Source organism: Anolis sagrei, chromosome 2 (genome assembly GCF_037176765.1).
Source record: "Anolis sagrei isolate rAnoSag1 chromosome 2, rAnoSag1.mat, whole genome shotgun sequence".
Lineage (NCBI taxonomy): Eukaryota > Metazoa > Chordata > Lepidosauria > Squamata > Dactyloidae > Anolis > Anolis sagrei.
In genome coordinates, this window is record NC_090022.1 from 197,653,431 (window position 1) to 197,668,347 (window position 14,917).

A 14,917-nucleotide genomic window follows, 5' to 3' on the forward strand; every position below is an offset into this window, starting at 1 on the left:
CCGTCGACACCTTCAAGTTCATGTGGCTGGCATGACTGCATAGAGTGCTATTACCTTCCCACAGAAATGGTACCTATTGATCTACTCACATTGCTTTCAAACTGCTAGAGTGGCAGAAGCTGGGGCTAACAGCAGAGCTCATCCCGCTCCCTGGATTTGAACCGCCAACCATTCGATCAGCAAGTTCAGCAGTTCAGTGATTTAACCTGCTGTGCTACCTGCAGCTCCATGCTAAAATATTCACACTTTTTTTTAACAAGACTCTCTTTTTGCTCTTCTTTGTATTAATCACTCCATAACTTGTTCACTTTGCCTAATTTACCCTGCTTTCTTGTCATGGAGATCGACAAAGGAAAGAAAAATTAATCCAAATATTATTCAGCTATTCATTCTGAGTTTTTTCTAGTCTTTTTCCATGCTAGATGTACACCTGGACAGGAAGCTGAAATCTGTCCCTAATACCATGTACCGTGCAGCTTCATACAATGCACAGAGCCTTACCTCCTGTGGCAATTCTTGCATCTGGAAGAACAAAAAAGGCTCGGTGCTTTGTCGATAGAGGTATTGAAAAGCCATGAATATGAAGATGATCTCTCAAACAAACTTCCCCGTTGCCTCATGTCCCCAGTTTATCAAGTGAGTCAGCTCTTCTCGGGGCATTGTCTGTTGTCAGCCAACTGATGACCTAGCTTAGATATATATCTAATTTGATTAGATCATGCACAACTCCCTCAAAGGCTTTTTTGAAGGCAAATTATATTTCATTGACCACATGAGAACTTATCTAAGCCAGCCGTTAAAGATAGAAGGTACATGATTAATACTTGATCTACTTTATTCTTCATAAATAGATATTAGGTTTTAATTTCTCTCTATCTCTGCTTTTCTCCTTTGGCTGAGGAATTTATGAAGTCAGTAGCACATTCTGTACTCGAAACAGGCAGTCTTTTCACAACCTTCCTCCAGATTTCTTGTGGTACAAAGACTCGACTGCATCCAGACATGCCAGGATGAGCATTCAGCCAAACCCGACTGGGATTTATCTAGAGCAGACTGCTGACACTTCACTGGCTTAGTAGATTTCATGTTATGGGTCCCAAGAGCACAGGGAGGATGGGGTCAAAATGGCAGTGTTGGGAGGCTTCCAGGCTCGCAGATTTTCACACTGCACCATTATTGCTTTTCCCCTGTAAGCTGCATCATCATTGGCAACCACCGACTCTTCTCTTGGTTACAAAGCTTTTTATGTGTGAACACAACCCATGGTGTCCTGCCATAAAAGGGGCGTGTCACAGCTGCAGGAATGGCGAGTGACCCACACATCTCAGTCATTTTAATAGCATTGCTACTTTTAAAAGATATTTCTACTATTTCACTAACATTTTAGTAATCCTTATTCTAAATATAAATAAGAATTGTTTTAATGTAACTCAAATAATGTTTTTAAAGCATTAGAATTGGAAGAAGACCGCACATTAATTTTTACAATGACTTTAAAAAATCTGCTAGTATGCTATTTAATTTAAGTACTACTGCATAAATGTTAATGTTTTAATGTACATGAAAAAAAAACATAAACTGAAAAAGTAATTGAAGAAACGAATAAAGCTGTTGCTAAAATGGAACCTGCTTGGCCACACACAAACAACTGTACACAGTAAGTTTTTTTACTTTTTAAAAAAAGATGGAACATCAGGTCTAAGGAACCTAAGGCTACATAGATTGCTTTATTCTTCTGGCCTTTCTCTAAAAACAAATGAACAAACAAAACAAAAAAACCACCCCCCACCCACCTCCAAAAAAACCCACTGGCCAAAAAAGAAAAGCAGAAAACAATTCTGCTTTTCTTCCATGACAGCTTCAGAAAGCTTGTTCATCGTTGGCAGAAATGTATCCAATTGTCTGGTGATTATGTGGAAAAGTGAATAGTGGTAGTTAAAGAGCACATTCTGAGGATTATTTCTGCTTTTGATTTATTAAAATATTCCCATCCAAACCCAAGTAATGAAGGTGGAGGTATTACTTTTCATTCAACCCTCATACTCGATATTGCCATTACTTTTTAGGCACTCCAAAAAAGGTAACTGAACAAGATGTGGCAACTCTAGAGTAAACAGCCAGTGTTGAAATATGTTTTAATACTGCTATGGCTGCAACCTGCTACCCAACTACAACAGAAAGCTTTTATTGATTGATTGATTGATTGATTTCATTTATACCCCGCCTTTCTCACCCTGCAGGGGACTCAAGGTGGCTTACAGGCTTTGGCAAAAAATCAATGCAGCATTTAAACAAAACAATAAAAACATATGCCATCAAACTATAAAAACAAGTAAAACACATGCACAAATAAAACACATAGAGCATAAAACAGGTTAAAAACTTATAAAGTGCCTGGTCTTGATTTCATATAGTTATTGATTGATCAGTAATTCAGGCTGTGTCAAAATCTGTAATATCTTATTCTCCAAAAGCCTGCATGCAGAGTAAGGTCATTAGCGTGGCCTGCCTGATGTCACTGGAGAGGGAGTTCCATACCTGAGGGGCCTCCACTGAGGAGGCTCTCTCTCATCCGCACCAGTTGCAATTGCAAACAGAGTGAGACCGAGAGTAGCCTCCCCAATAGATCTTAGCCTCCCCAGTAGATCTAGTTGGCTCATAAGGGGAGATGTGTTTGGACAGGTAAGTTGGACGAGAACCGTTTAGGGCTTAATTGGCCAAAGACTGCACTTTGGGTTCGGTACCAAACCGGCAGCCAGTGGAGTTAACGCAACAGAGGAGTTGTATGCTTCCTGTACACCACTCCAGTAAGGAACCTGGCTGCCACTCATTGGACTACTTGAAGCTTCCGGGCCATCTTCAAAGGCAACTCCATGTAGAGCATGTTACAGTAGTCTATTTGAGAAGTAACAAGAGCATGAACCACCATGGCTACGTCTGGTTTCCCATGATGTCTGTCCCAAGAAAGAATAAGAAATATCATTCCGATTGGGGAGGTATCCCAGCATCCTCACCGGCTCCCTATATGATGGGGATTGTAGTACAACAATTCTGGAATGCCATGATTGTCCACACCTGCTTGAAGGCAGGATGCAGGTTCATTTTCCAATTCCATCATTTTCCTTCTCTGCTTTTATTAGAGAAAGAGTTGAATGAGCTTGGCTTCACATGGGTGGGAAAGCCCCTTAGTATGGTTCACTGAAACCTTAAACCAAATGTAGACACAGAGTTTTGGGCACAGAGCTTTGCCCACCCCATTTAAGTAATACCAAAATTATTGGACCCCCTAAACAAACTCACTGCTGCAGGGAATCTCAACAGCCCCACACAGTAGATATTGCCCCATTCAACGTCCATCCGTGAGGGAGGTGCCCTTCCCAGCACTCAGACTAGATCCTTTCCCTTCAGATTTGTTTGTCTAAAACCTTTACATTAGTTAGAGTCAACTGACTACACATTATATTGCAGGTTTTGAACACAGGCTTCAATGTATATTAATGCATAAACAAAAAACCACAAAAATAATAAGTCCAGTCCACCACTTGGTTTTCCTTAGTATAAATATCAGGCTTCTGGGGCTAGTGCCTAGGCATCATAGCCTTGGAGTCCAAGCTCTGACAAGCACATCCCTTTCTATAATCTATATAAATAAAAGTGTAATGTTCGTTTGTAGGATTAACAGAACTCAAAAACCACTGGACGAATTGTAGCCAAATTTGCCCAAAAGACACCTACTAACCCAAGGAGTGACCATCACTCAAAAAAAAAAAAAACCCTGATTTTGTCATTTGGGATTTGTAGCTGCTGGGATTTATAGTTAACCTACGCATTCTGAACTCCAACAATGTTGGAATTGAACCAAACGTGGCACTTCTATGACCAACAGAAAACACTAGAAGGGTTTGGTGAGCATTGATCTTGAGTTTGGGAGTTGTAGTTCACCCACATCCAGAGAGCACTGTGGACTCGAAAAATGATGGATCCGGACCAAACTTGGCACGAATATTCCATATGCCCAAATATGAACACAGATGGAGTTTGGGGGAAATAGACCGTGACATTTGGGAGTTGTAGTTACTGGGATTTATAGCATTCTGAACCCCACCAATGACAGAATTGGGGCAAACTTCCCACACAGAACCCCCATGACCAACAGAAAATATTTAAGGCCATCTAGTCCAACTCACTTCACCAGAGCAAGAAAACGTAATCAAAGCCCTCCTGACAAAGAGCCATCCAGCCATAGATATAGTGTTTACCCACAAGCATAAAGACATTACATATATTAGAAACCAACACTTTCTAATTACTTTATTTTCCAGATCACCAGACTGGGCCACAGCAATGCGTGGCAGGGGACGGCTAGTCTATTGATATAAAAAAGTAATGTTCATTTGTGGGATGCACATAACTCAAAAGCTACTGGATGAAATGACACCAAATTTGGCCACAAGACACCTACTAACCCTAGGAGTGACCATCACTCAAAAAATCACCAAATGAACAATGAAAATAACTTTAAAATCCCAAAAAGGTAGAAAATGACACAGTGCATGAACGCAAATGCATTCCACAACCTTGCCCTTTCCTACAGGGAGACACAGCAAGTGCGAGAAGCACCACTGACCATCCTCCCTCTTCTGGCCAGAGCAGGAACTAGGAACGGACAGCACAATGGTGGTTCCGGTGAGGGCCACCAGGGATGGAAGGAAAGAAGGAGGGAAGGAAGGAGAGAAGGAAAGAAGGAGAGAAAGAGGGAAAGAAGGCAAGAGAGGAGGGAGGATGGAAGCAAAGAGCGAAGGAAGGAAGGAAAGAAAGAGGTAGAGAAGAAAGAAAGGAGAGAAAGTAAAATGGGAAAGAAAAAGGGAAGGGAAGGGGGAAAAGTGGTAGAGAAGGAAAAAAGAAGACAAAAAGGGAAGGAAGGAAAGAGGGAGGGAAGGAAGGAGAGAAAAAAAGGTGAGAAAGAGGGAGGAAAGGTTGACCACAGCAACGCCTGGTGGGTACAGCTAGTTATAAATAAAACTAGTAATACAGTGTCAGGGACACAGCTAATAGCCAGTACCAAGAGACTGTTTTCAAATCAAACAGAAAAATACATCAGTTCACGGGATAGATGGTTATAAGGGATGGATGTTAGGGAAGGAAACCCTCCCTCCCTATAGTATGTCCTCTAAGGACATTGAAAGTATGTTCTCTGCCAGGTTTTCAAGAATCCAATTGCATTTCCACCTTCCCAAACTTTCCTCCTACACCCATACAAACCTATGGCTGTGTGGGTAATCATACCTTCAGACACCTCCATCCTGCTGCCCTGTTTAGAGGTCTGTGGACTATCCTGCATGAATGCTGAAGGTTGTTTTAGCATGAGGGTCACCCTCTTTATTTCCCCAGTCGCTTCCTACTTCTTGCTTGAGGACAGGCCAGCTGGGCTGCTTCAGGACTGGAGGCCCATCATTAATCTATCTCATTCATTTTTAAAGGCACCAAATGAGTATCTTCTTTGCATTCTGTGGCAATTAATTTCATGCATTCATTATGGCAAAACTGTGCAGTCTTCACAAATAACTGGAGGAAATGTGAGAAAAGGCTGCGAGATCTTTTTTTTTTAACTCATCGTGACTGAGAAGTTTGATATTTAATTAGTTCGCTCATTCTGTTTCATTTTGTAGCTTTGGAGGAAGAGTGGAATGATATATTTTATGTCCTTCCAGTTTCTGCATTAAACCTATCTAGTCTCCCTTTGCTCTCAAGGACAAGAGGAGTCAAATTTTTGGGGGAACATGGGGTGGAGAAGCAAGGGGAGGCCCCATGTCATCAGCAGTGCTCGGAAGCTAGTATGGCATAGAAGCTAAGAGGGCTTTCGCTCAGGTTTGTTCTTAAGTTGAATTTGTATGTAAGTCAGAACAGATACATTTTTAAAGTTTAACTCCAGCCAAATGTGTGTGTGTGGTTTGAATAGCACAGAGAAGGGTTAAACCCCTGTGGTGTTTGTTTTGCTGTCTGTGCCCCTGTTCAGAATATTTCACCTCACTTTCTGTCCCTGTGAAAATTGGATTTTGAAAAATTTGGCTTGTTGTAGAAACAAGTATTAGTTATAAAGCTTCAGCTGAGACACCTTTTCCCCATGATAACTCTTTCAGGAGTGAATTTCCCTCTCGAGGGGTAGATTTCTCTCACTTCCTCCCGTTCTTAACTATGAGTCAAAAGTTTGTAACTTGGGGGCTACCTATACAGGGGGCTGGACTGCAGTCTTTAAAACTAGGCTAAGAACTGGAGAGGCTCTGGGTTGAATCTCTCCTCTGCCACGAACCTGCCAGATAGATGGCTTCATGCAACGAGCCCTCTGCCTCAGGTTGGATCTACACTGGCATATAATCTCAGGTTGAGTCTACACTGCCATATAATACAGTTCAAAGCAGATAATCTGGTTTTCTGAAACTGGATTATATGGCAGTGTAGATGGGGTCTCAGACTACCCCAACTCTCTTCTTTCCCACCTGCAAAATAGAAATATTGAAATACTTGACCTAACTTATTAATGTTGTATTGATAATCAAATCAAGATGGGCATTTTGAATGGTGAGGATTATTATTAGAAGTAATTATAGGAGCCCCGGTGGTGCAATGGGTTAAACCCTTGAGTTACTGAACTGCTGACCTGAAGGGTCTCTAGGTCAGAGCTAGGCATCCCTTCTCCTCTTTTCCTCCCCCTTGCTCCGCAGTGTTTTGACAATGCTTCTTGCAACAAAAAGGCCAGCTTTAGCACAGCAGATTAATCACCAGCTGCAGCTGTAGTAAGTCTTGCCAACCAAAAGGTTGACAGTTCAAAGCTGTGTCAGGATGAGCTCCTGACCTTCAGCCCAGCTCCCCACCCACGTGGTGGATCGAAAACAGCAATATGAGTAGATTAATAGGAACTGCATTAAGTGGGGAGGTATTTTAGGCACGGCATTTCGAAGGAAAGTTTATGAACAAAGAAAGCTCTTCAGCAAGGAAATGGAGCGACAGCAACCTCCTGTGGCCGGAACTGAGCACAGCCTCCAAAAGATGCCGATTGATGAGAAAAAGCCTAAATATATCTCTCTCTTCTCATTGTATAATCGGCATTTGATGTTTGTCATATGTGTGTTCTGTGATCCGCCCTGAGTCCCCTTCAGGGTGAGAAGGGCAAAATATAAGTACTTCAAATAAATAGATAGATAGATAGATAGATAGATAGATAGATAGATAGATAGATGGTTGGCAGTTTGAATCCATGAGACTGGGTGAGCTCCCATCTGTCAACTCCAACTCCTCCCAACCTAGCAGTTAAGTAGATAAATAGGAAAGGCAAAAAAGACGCTCCAAGCAGTCTTGCCAGCCACACAACCAGGAAATGACAATGCAGGCTCCTCAGCTTGAAAATGGAGAAAAGCACCTCTCCAGAGCCAGAGATGAGTACTGCCTCCAGAAGCCGGAAATGAAAGGAGAAGCCTCTGCCTTTGTTTGTGTTTGTGTGTCTTATTGTATATGACTGTAAAGGCATTGAATGTTTGCCTATGTATGTAAATGCTATAATCCCCTCTGAGTCCTCTAAGGGAGAAGGGTGGAATATAAATAAAGTATATTATTATTGTTGCGATCTGCATAGCCTCCATATAGCAATTCAAGATTTGCTCTGTGTGTGTCTTTGCCTCTGTGTGCACCTCCAAGTCACTTGTCAACTTATGGCAGTCTCATTTATTTCATAGGGTTTTCTTAGACAAGAAATCCTCTTAAATTGTTTTCACAGCTCCATCCCCTGAAATATAGCTTACCACACTTGGTATTTATTGGTGAACTCTCACCCAAGTACTAACTAGGACTGACCCTGCTTAGCTTCCCAGATCAATAACATCTGTTACCTTGGTGGTATTTAGGCAGCTCAAGACTGGCTGCCTGTCTTACAACCAAACAAGCTAGCTGGAACGATTGGTTTGAAAAGCACTCTAAGGGCCTTTCCGCACAGCCCTATATCCCAGAATATCAAGGCTGAAAATCCCACAATATCAGCTTTGAACTGGGTTATCTGTGTCTACACTGCCATATATTCCAGTTCATAGAAGATAATGTGGGATTTTCTTCAGCTTGTGGGGCCTGAGACCGTTGCTTTCACCCTATCTATGTATGAAAATGTTTTACAAAGCAATGTGCTCAGTAATTCATTATGTCGTTAAATAAATATAAAAAATATATGTGTACATGCTTCAATCAAAAGCCCATCAACAAGAGATGACACTCACCATATTCAACATTTCAGAGAAAAGTACAAAACTGTTGTAACCCAATTTGTGCCGTAACCTCCAACTGTTGTGAGATTTCAGAAAGACCCTGAGTATGAATTTGCATTTCCTGATTTATCTTACCTAATAGCTACTGACATTCTTTTTCTCCAGGAATTTTTTGCTACACTTAAATCTTGCATCAGCTTCCATGGGAGAAAACTCTTTGAATTTAATGTAGTCTTGCAAAGGATTATTCTGTCAGTCTTTCTTTTTTAAAAAGACTCTCACCGTTACATTTTCTGTCCTTCTAACATGCAGTGGCAACATCTGATCCATGGTTCAAACTGAACTGGACCCCTGAGTATATATTTTAAATCCTCTCCACCTCTTCAGGCGCTCTGTTGTTTTTATATAATCCATTGTGGCCAAATTAAAAACTGTCCTCTATTAACTCTAGAATTGTCATTACTTCCCTTCTATTCCCATTCATCTAATTTTTTCAGCCTCTGGTGCTATACAAGATATTTCATTTTTTTCTTGCCCTCATTGGCACATTTGCTCTTTATTCTGTAAAATCCATGTAAAATATAGGTGAAGGTGGGTGAGAAACTGATGTAGGTTAGAAGTACGAGTATAAGTACACCTTTGTTTCACAGAGTGACATTAAAATATTTGCTCTGCCTTTTATTTAACATGGATCTCTAGATCCTCTCCAACCATTGCCAAGTATGTAACACTTTGCAATACCTTACACTAAATTTTATCTGCCATTTCATTGCTAAAGTCACCCAGTTGTGTAATGACCTTCCAGAAGACAGCTATCTGCTTCGGACTTCAAAGCTTTGCCTGCTGTAAACATTTCCACCTCAGTCTCTCACCAGTCCTTTTCTGAGGTCAAGATTGAATACGCTTAATCGAGCTTTCCTGATACAGATGCTTACTCCCACCCTCCTATTTACACGCTCGAGCATGACAACCGACTATTTATTCCTACCTCATCATCATTCTAGTCCTCAGCATCGCACATCTCAACCAAACGTGGCAATAACAGAAAACATTTCAGTGCCTGAGGCAGAAAACCAGAGCAATTTTTCCAAAAACGATGCAACACTAACTGTCCACATCCTTTTAATGGTAATGTTGACCCAGACAAAAGAACCAGGGTTAGTGTCAGTACAACCTTCTGGCAGTTTGACTTGCAATGTTTAAAAAACTCATTACCAATTCATAAAAAGATGGCCCCGCTTATTACAGAATGACTTTGTTTTCTTAAGAGCCTTTGATGAAGGGCTCTGTCGAAAGCTTCTGAAAATCCTACAGCACTAAATCAACCAGGTTGCCCTGTTCGACAGACTGTCTGACATCCTCAGAGAATGTGGGGAGGCGTCACTTTCCCTTATTAATCCCACAGTTGACTGTTCCCTGACATATCCGTGTTTATCTACAAGGCTCCAATGTTTGTATCTGGGTTCCTGGAACTTCCGTGTATTTCTGGCAGTAAACAGATCTTCACTCGAGTCGATAAAGGCATGACGAGATCCAATGTGAGGAAACCATTTCAACGGGCAAACAAACACAGACCTTAAAAATAAGCAGGGATATTTTTTAACTGGGATTACGTACTCAGGAGTATGTCAGGATATGCATTCTGCATATTTAAACCAGCATGGTCTGTTTCACTCCAGCACTCCTCTTAGAGGCAGCTCTATCATGTACGGATGTGTGCTTCTCATTAAGACAGCAGATTTTCACCATAATCAGAGACCATTTGCACAACCCTGAATGCAAACTTGTGCAAAACCCAAGTGGATGAATGGAAATTGCACTTCAGTGGTCTTGTATGGCCCGTTTTATTCATGTCAGTGGGTCTTTGGGCAGGACCGTGTCCTGGTTGACTATGCCTGACCACAGCTGTGAGAAGGAAGGCATGTGCCCTTTGGATGCTCTGTTCCGGCTTTCAAAGAGTCTCTCCTGACAGGAGGATGTTCAAATGGCATACCAATATGGATGAATAGACTTTTATTCTCACCCAGGAGGAGTCAGAGCATCAACAAACCAGCTGCTGAAGCTGCATCTGTAGGTTTGGTGAGACAGAACCACTAAGATCTGGGAAAGGGAAAGAGGGGACCTTCGGCCCTTCCACACAGCCATATAACCCAGAATAACAAGGTAGAAAATCCCACAATATCTGCTTTGAATCAGGTTATCTGAGTCCACACTGCCATATATTCCAGTTCAAAGCATAAAATGTGGGATTTTATTCAGCTGTGTGGAAGGGGCCAAAGAGGTGCTTCAAAAGGATCCTGATAGACCTATGCTCGATGATTACAAACAGTGTAAACAGGGAACAGTCTAAACAAAATTGATTGGCAACAGATTCATGACATGAAAGAAAGACGTTCTTTACGCAAACACATTTAAGCAGCTAACTTGCAGAATTAATTAATGCGACACGCAGCAAGAACCCCCCCTAGGTGTCTGTTTGTTTGTTTGTCTTAAAAGGAACAAGTAAATTAATGAAAGATAGTCCTAACTGAGGCAAGATGAAGAGAGCCTCCAAGATGAGATGCAGTCTACCTCTGACTGCTAAAAGCTGCAGGCAAAGAGGATCTGCATATTACATCATGCCGTTGGGAGCTTTCTGGGCACTCTTTGCTGGTCACTCTGGGAGATCGTGTGGGGAGTAGCTGGACCCTTGGTCAGATCTAGCCGAGCACCTCTTATGTTCTTTTATAGATCTGGCAAGCTATAAAAGGAAAGCATGGCGAGGCTGGGACCAGGAATGCAAATACAGGAGCTGTCCAACCTGTGAGCCCCGCTGTGTTCAAAAGCTGGATGGTGACTTCATGTTGACGGTGGCTAATTGACTGTTTACAAAAACCCAGCAGTCTTTGCCAGCGCGCCCAGTCTGGAGGCTCCTTGCCTAAAAGACAGTGCTGCTGCTGCTGCTGCTGCTGAGGCTGCCTCTGAGGAAAGGAGCTGGGTTTTCTGCTCACTGCACCTACCTGTGGCGCAGATGGCCGGGAATCTCAGCTCTCATGGGCAGGAATGGATGCATTCCCAGTGCAAGGAAGAGTGGGGCTGGGTTGCTGTGAGTTTTCCAGGCTGTAGGGACATGTTCCAGAAGCATGGCCATACAGCCCGGAAACCTCACAGCAACCCAGTGATTTTAGCCATGAAAGCTTTCGACAACACAAGAGTGAGGCTGCTCCCAAGCAAGCACTGCTTTGGCAGAGAAGCCCCACTAGAGTCAGGCTGGCTTCTGGGTGACGCTGCTTAAGTTCAGTGCATACCTCAGCATACAGAAAGTGGCTTTTATACAACCCAGAAATATTCAATAGGGTTTTTCAATTTTTTTTAGTCCTGACTTATTTTAAATTTGTATTACGGACGTGTTTATTTCTTAGGTAGCTTGAATCCCTATGGGGAGAAAGGTGAGGTAGAAATAATGTTAATTATTATTATTATTTATATTATTCATCAAGGAAAAAGGGACATTTTAAAGCACTGGCAGGTTTTGAAGATTTGAAAATTAGGTGACTTGAGTCTCTATGGGGAGAAAAGTGGGTAGAAATAATAATTATTGGGTTGCTGTGAGTTTTCCGGGCTATGTGGCCATGTTACAGAAGCATTCTCTCTTGATGTTTCACCCACATCTATTGCAGGCATCCTCAGAGGTTGTGAGGTCTGTTGGAAACTAGACAAATGGGGTTTATATATCTGTGGAATGATGTTCACGGTGGGAGAGAGAACTCTTGTCTGTTTGAGGCAGGTGTGAATGTTGCTATTGGCCAGCTTGATTAACACTGAATGGCTTTGCAGCTTCAAAGCCTGGCTGATTCCTGCCTGGGGAATCCTTTGTTGGGAGGTGTTAGCTGGCCCTGATTGTTTCTTCTCTGGAATTCCCCTGCTTTGAGTGTTACTCTTTATTTACTGTCCTGATTTTAGAGGGTTTTTTTAAAAAAAAAATTCTGGTAGCCACATTGAAATCTACATGCTTGTGGATTTCAGTGGCTTCTCTGTGTAGTCAATATTATTTATTTATTTATTTATTTATTATTCATCAAGAAGGTGGGAAGTATTTTGATCTTGTATTATTATTATTTTGATTCTTGTTTTTGCAAAGGGGAGGGAGGGGCAAAACTAGTTTTAGCTGATGTACAAAGAAAGAGAGAGGAGTCAGAGAGAGGGAAATTACGGTCTTTATAATATTTACATTGCAATATATGGGGATAATGATGATGATTATGGGTGCCTGATTTTTCCCATCCCAGTCCCCTTGGGGAGATCGGGTGAGTTATAAGTAAAGATATTATTGTGTTCTGGAAGACTTTTGTGGCCGGAATCATTGGGTTACTGTGAGTTTTCCGGGCTGTATGGCCATGTTCCAGAAGCATTCTCTCCTGACATTTCACCCACATCTATGTCAGGTATCCTCAGAGGTTGTGAGATTTGTTGGAGACTGTTGTTGAAGGCTTTCATGGCTGGAATCTCTGGGTTGCTGTTTTCTGGGCTGTATGGCCATGTTCCAGAAGCATTCTCTCCTGACATTTCACCCACATCTATGGCAGGCATCCTCAGAGGATGTGAGGTCTGTTATGATGATTATATGATGATGGGTGCCTGATTTTCTCCATCCCAGTCCCCTCGGGGAGATAGGGCGGGTTATAAGTAAAATTATTATTGTATTGTTGAAGGCTTTTGTGGCTGGAATGACTGGGTTGCTGTGAGTTTTCTGGGCTGCATGGCTATGTTCCAGAAGCATGCTCTCCTGACGTTTTGCCCACATTTATGACAGCCATCCTCAGAGGTCTGTTATGATTATGATTGCATCCCTGACAAGACATTGGCCCCTATGTGTTGCTCTATCCAAACGATGGGGATCTGGTTCAACCCTTCCTAAGAGCCTCTCTCCCTGAGCCAGAGAGGCGGAGGGCAAGGACCTCTTCTTGTGCCTGCCTTCTTGCTTCTTGCTCTTGGGCGCAACAACAGGTCTTGGCCATTCCTCCAAGAGAGAGGCAGTAAGAAGTAATAGGGCTGGGAAGGGGGAAAGGGAGTCCATATCTGCCTGCAAGGGACGTGGGTAGGGGGATATGGGCTCCCTTTCCACCTTTTCCACCTTGATTCCTGGCTCCCTCTCTTTTCTCCCCTCTGTCTCATCCACACTGACCCTTCCTCTGTTTCCTTCCTCTCTTCTTCCCACGAGCCAAAGCCACCAGCCTAGCAATGCCTTTGATATATCGAAGCCCAAGGGATGCTTGCATTCAGACACCCGGAGGGAGCCAGAAGGAGAGCAGAGGACAGTCAGGCACCTCCGGGCCGGAGGGAAGTCCATTGCCTGGAAGAGCCACCCAGCGGTGCAGAAGAGCCCCCCCCCCTTCTTTCTCCTTTGCCTCCCTCAGAAGTCAATGCGTCCCAATAGGGGACATAGAGAAGCAGCAGAAGATGCAAAGACGCCACCAATGAGGGGAAACTCACCTTCCTGGCGAAGAGTCCGGCTGCCAAGGCTGTTCCTGGGACTGCCCTCGCTTTCCATGGTCAAGCAGGATAAGAGGGAGGGAGGAGGTCGGGTCTGCTTCTTCTTCTCCTCCTCTTCTCCTCTCCTCTCGTCTCCTTTCCTCGCCGCGGCAACTGCCTTCCTTGCCCGCCTCTCTCACTCTCGCTCTGTCTCTCTCGCGCCCGCCGTCCGCGGTTAACCCTACGGCTGCTGGCGCGCGCGCCCCCTCGAGCCAGAGGTACACACTTTGTGCGCGCGCACAGACACACACACACACACACCCGCGGGCGGGAGGGGTTGGGCGGTCTGAGCCTTGGGGGCTGTGCCGGTGCTTCCCTCTCCCCCCCCCCCCCCCCGCTCCTCTTTCTGATAGACGGGGCGGCAGAGGATGTCAGCCCACCTTTTCCCCATCTGCTCCTTCTTGGGACTCTCTCTCTCTCTCTATATATATACATTCCCAGTGTGCTCCTGTGCATGTGCAGAGTGCCAACAAGCCAGTAGGGCTCATTATTTATTTTTTATTTATTTATAGCCAGCCTTTCTCAGCCATAAGGCGACTCAAGGCGGGTTACAGATTGGCACAATTCAATGCCATACATTCATAAAGAGAGCGACTAAAAACAATCAACATTACAATATAAAACATATATAAAAACCGTTAAAGCATATAATCATCGGTGTCATCCTGTTAAAAACGTTATCCAGTCACATCGTCTGGCCATTCCATGTTCATCATTCATAGTTCCTTGTTATCTATTCCGCATCTATTCCGTTACATTTTCAAAAGCTTGCTCAAAGAGCCAGATCTTTACTTTTTCTCGGAAAGTCAAGAAGGAGAGGGATGATCTAATATCACTGGGGAGGGAGTTCCATAGCCGGGGGGCCACCACTAAGAAGGCCCGTCCCTCGTCCCTGCCAATCACGCTTGGATGTGGGTGGGATCGAGAGCAGGGCCTCCCCAGACGATCTTAAGTTCCTAGATGGTTCATAGGAGGAGATACGTTCAGACAGGTAAACTGAGCCGGAACCATTTAGGGCTTTATAGGCTAAAGCCAGCACTTTGAATTGTGCCTGGTAGCAAATTGGCAGCCAGTGGAGCTGACGCAACAGAGTAGTAATAATAATAATAATAATACTTTATTTATACCCCACCACCATCTCCCCAAGAGACTCGGAG

The 14,917-nt window shown here is 43.4% G+C and overlaps 1 protein-coding gene across 3 annotated transcripts in view; it reads right to left on the reverse strand.

The window, feature by feature from the left end:
- PIANP (PILR alpha associated neural protein) overlaps positions 1-13,984 on the reverse strand; it is a 55,297-nt gene extending 41,313 nt beyond the window's left edge. For 2 of the 3 annotated variants that reach the window (XM_060762623.2, XM_060762625.2), the window contains exon 1: positions 13,722-13,983. The gene's annotated coding sequence lies outside the window, so the exon portion shown is untranslated. Of the gene's footprint in view, positions 1-13,721 lie in introns of all 3 variants that reach the window. The other variant, XM_060762624.2, reaches the window with a different exon arrangement.
- Between the last annotated feature and the right edge of the window lie 933 nt (positions 13,985-14,917).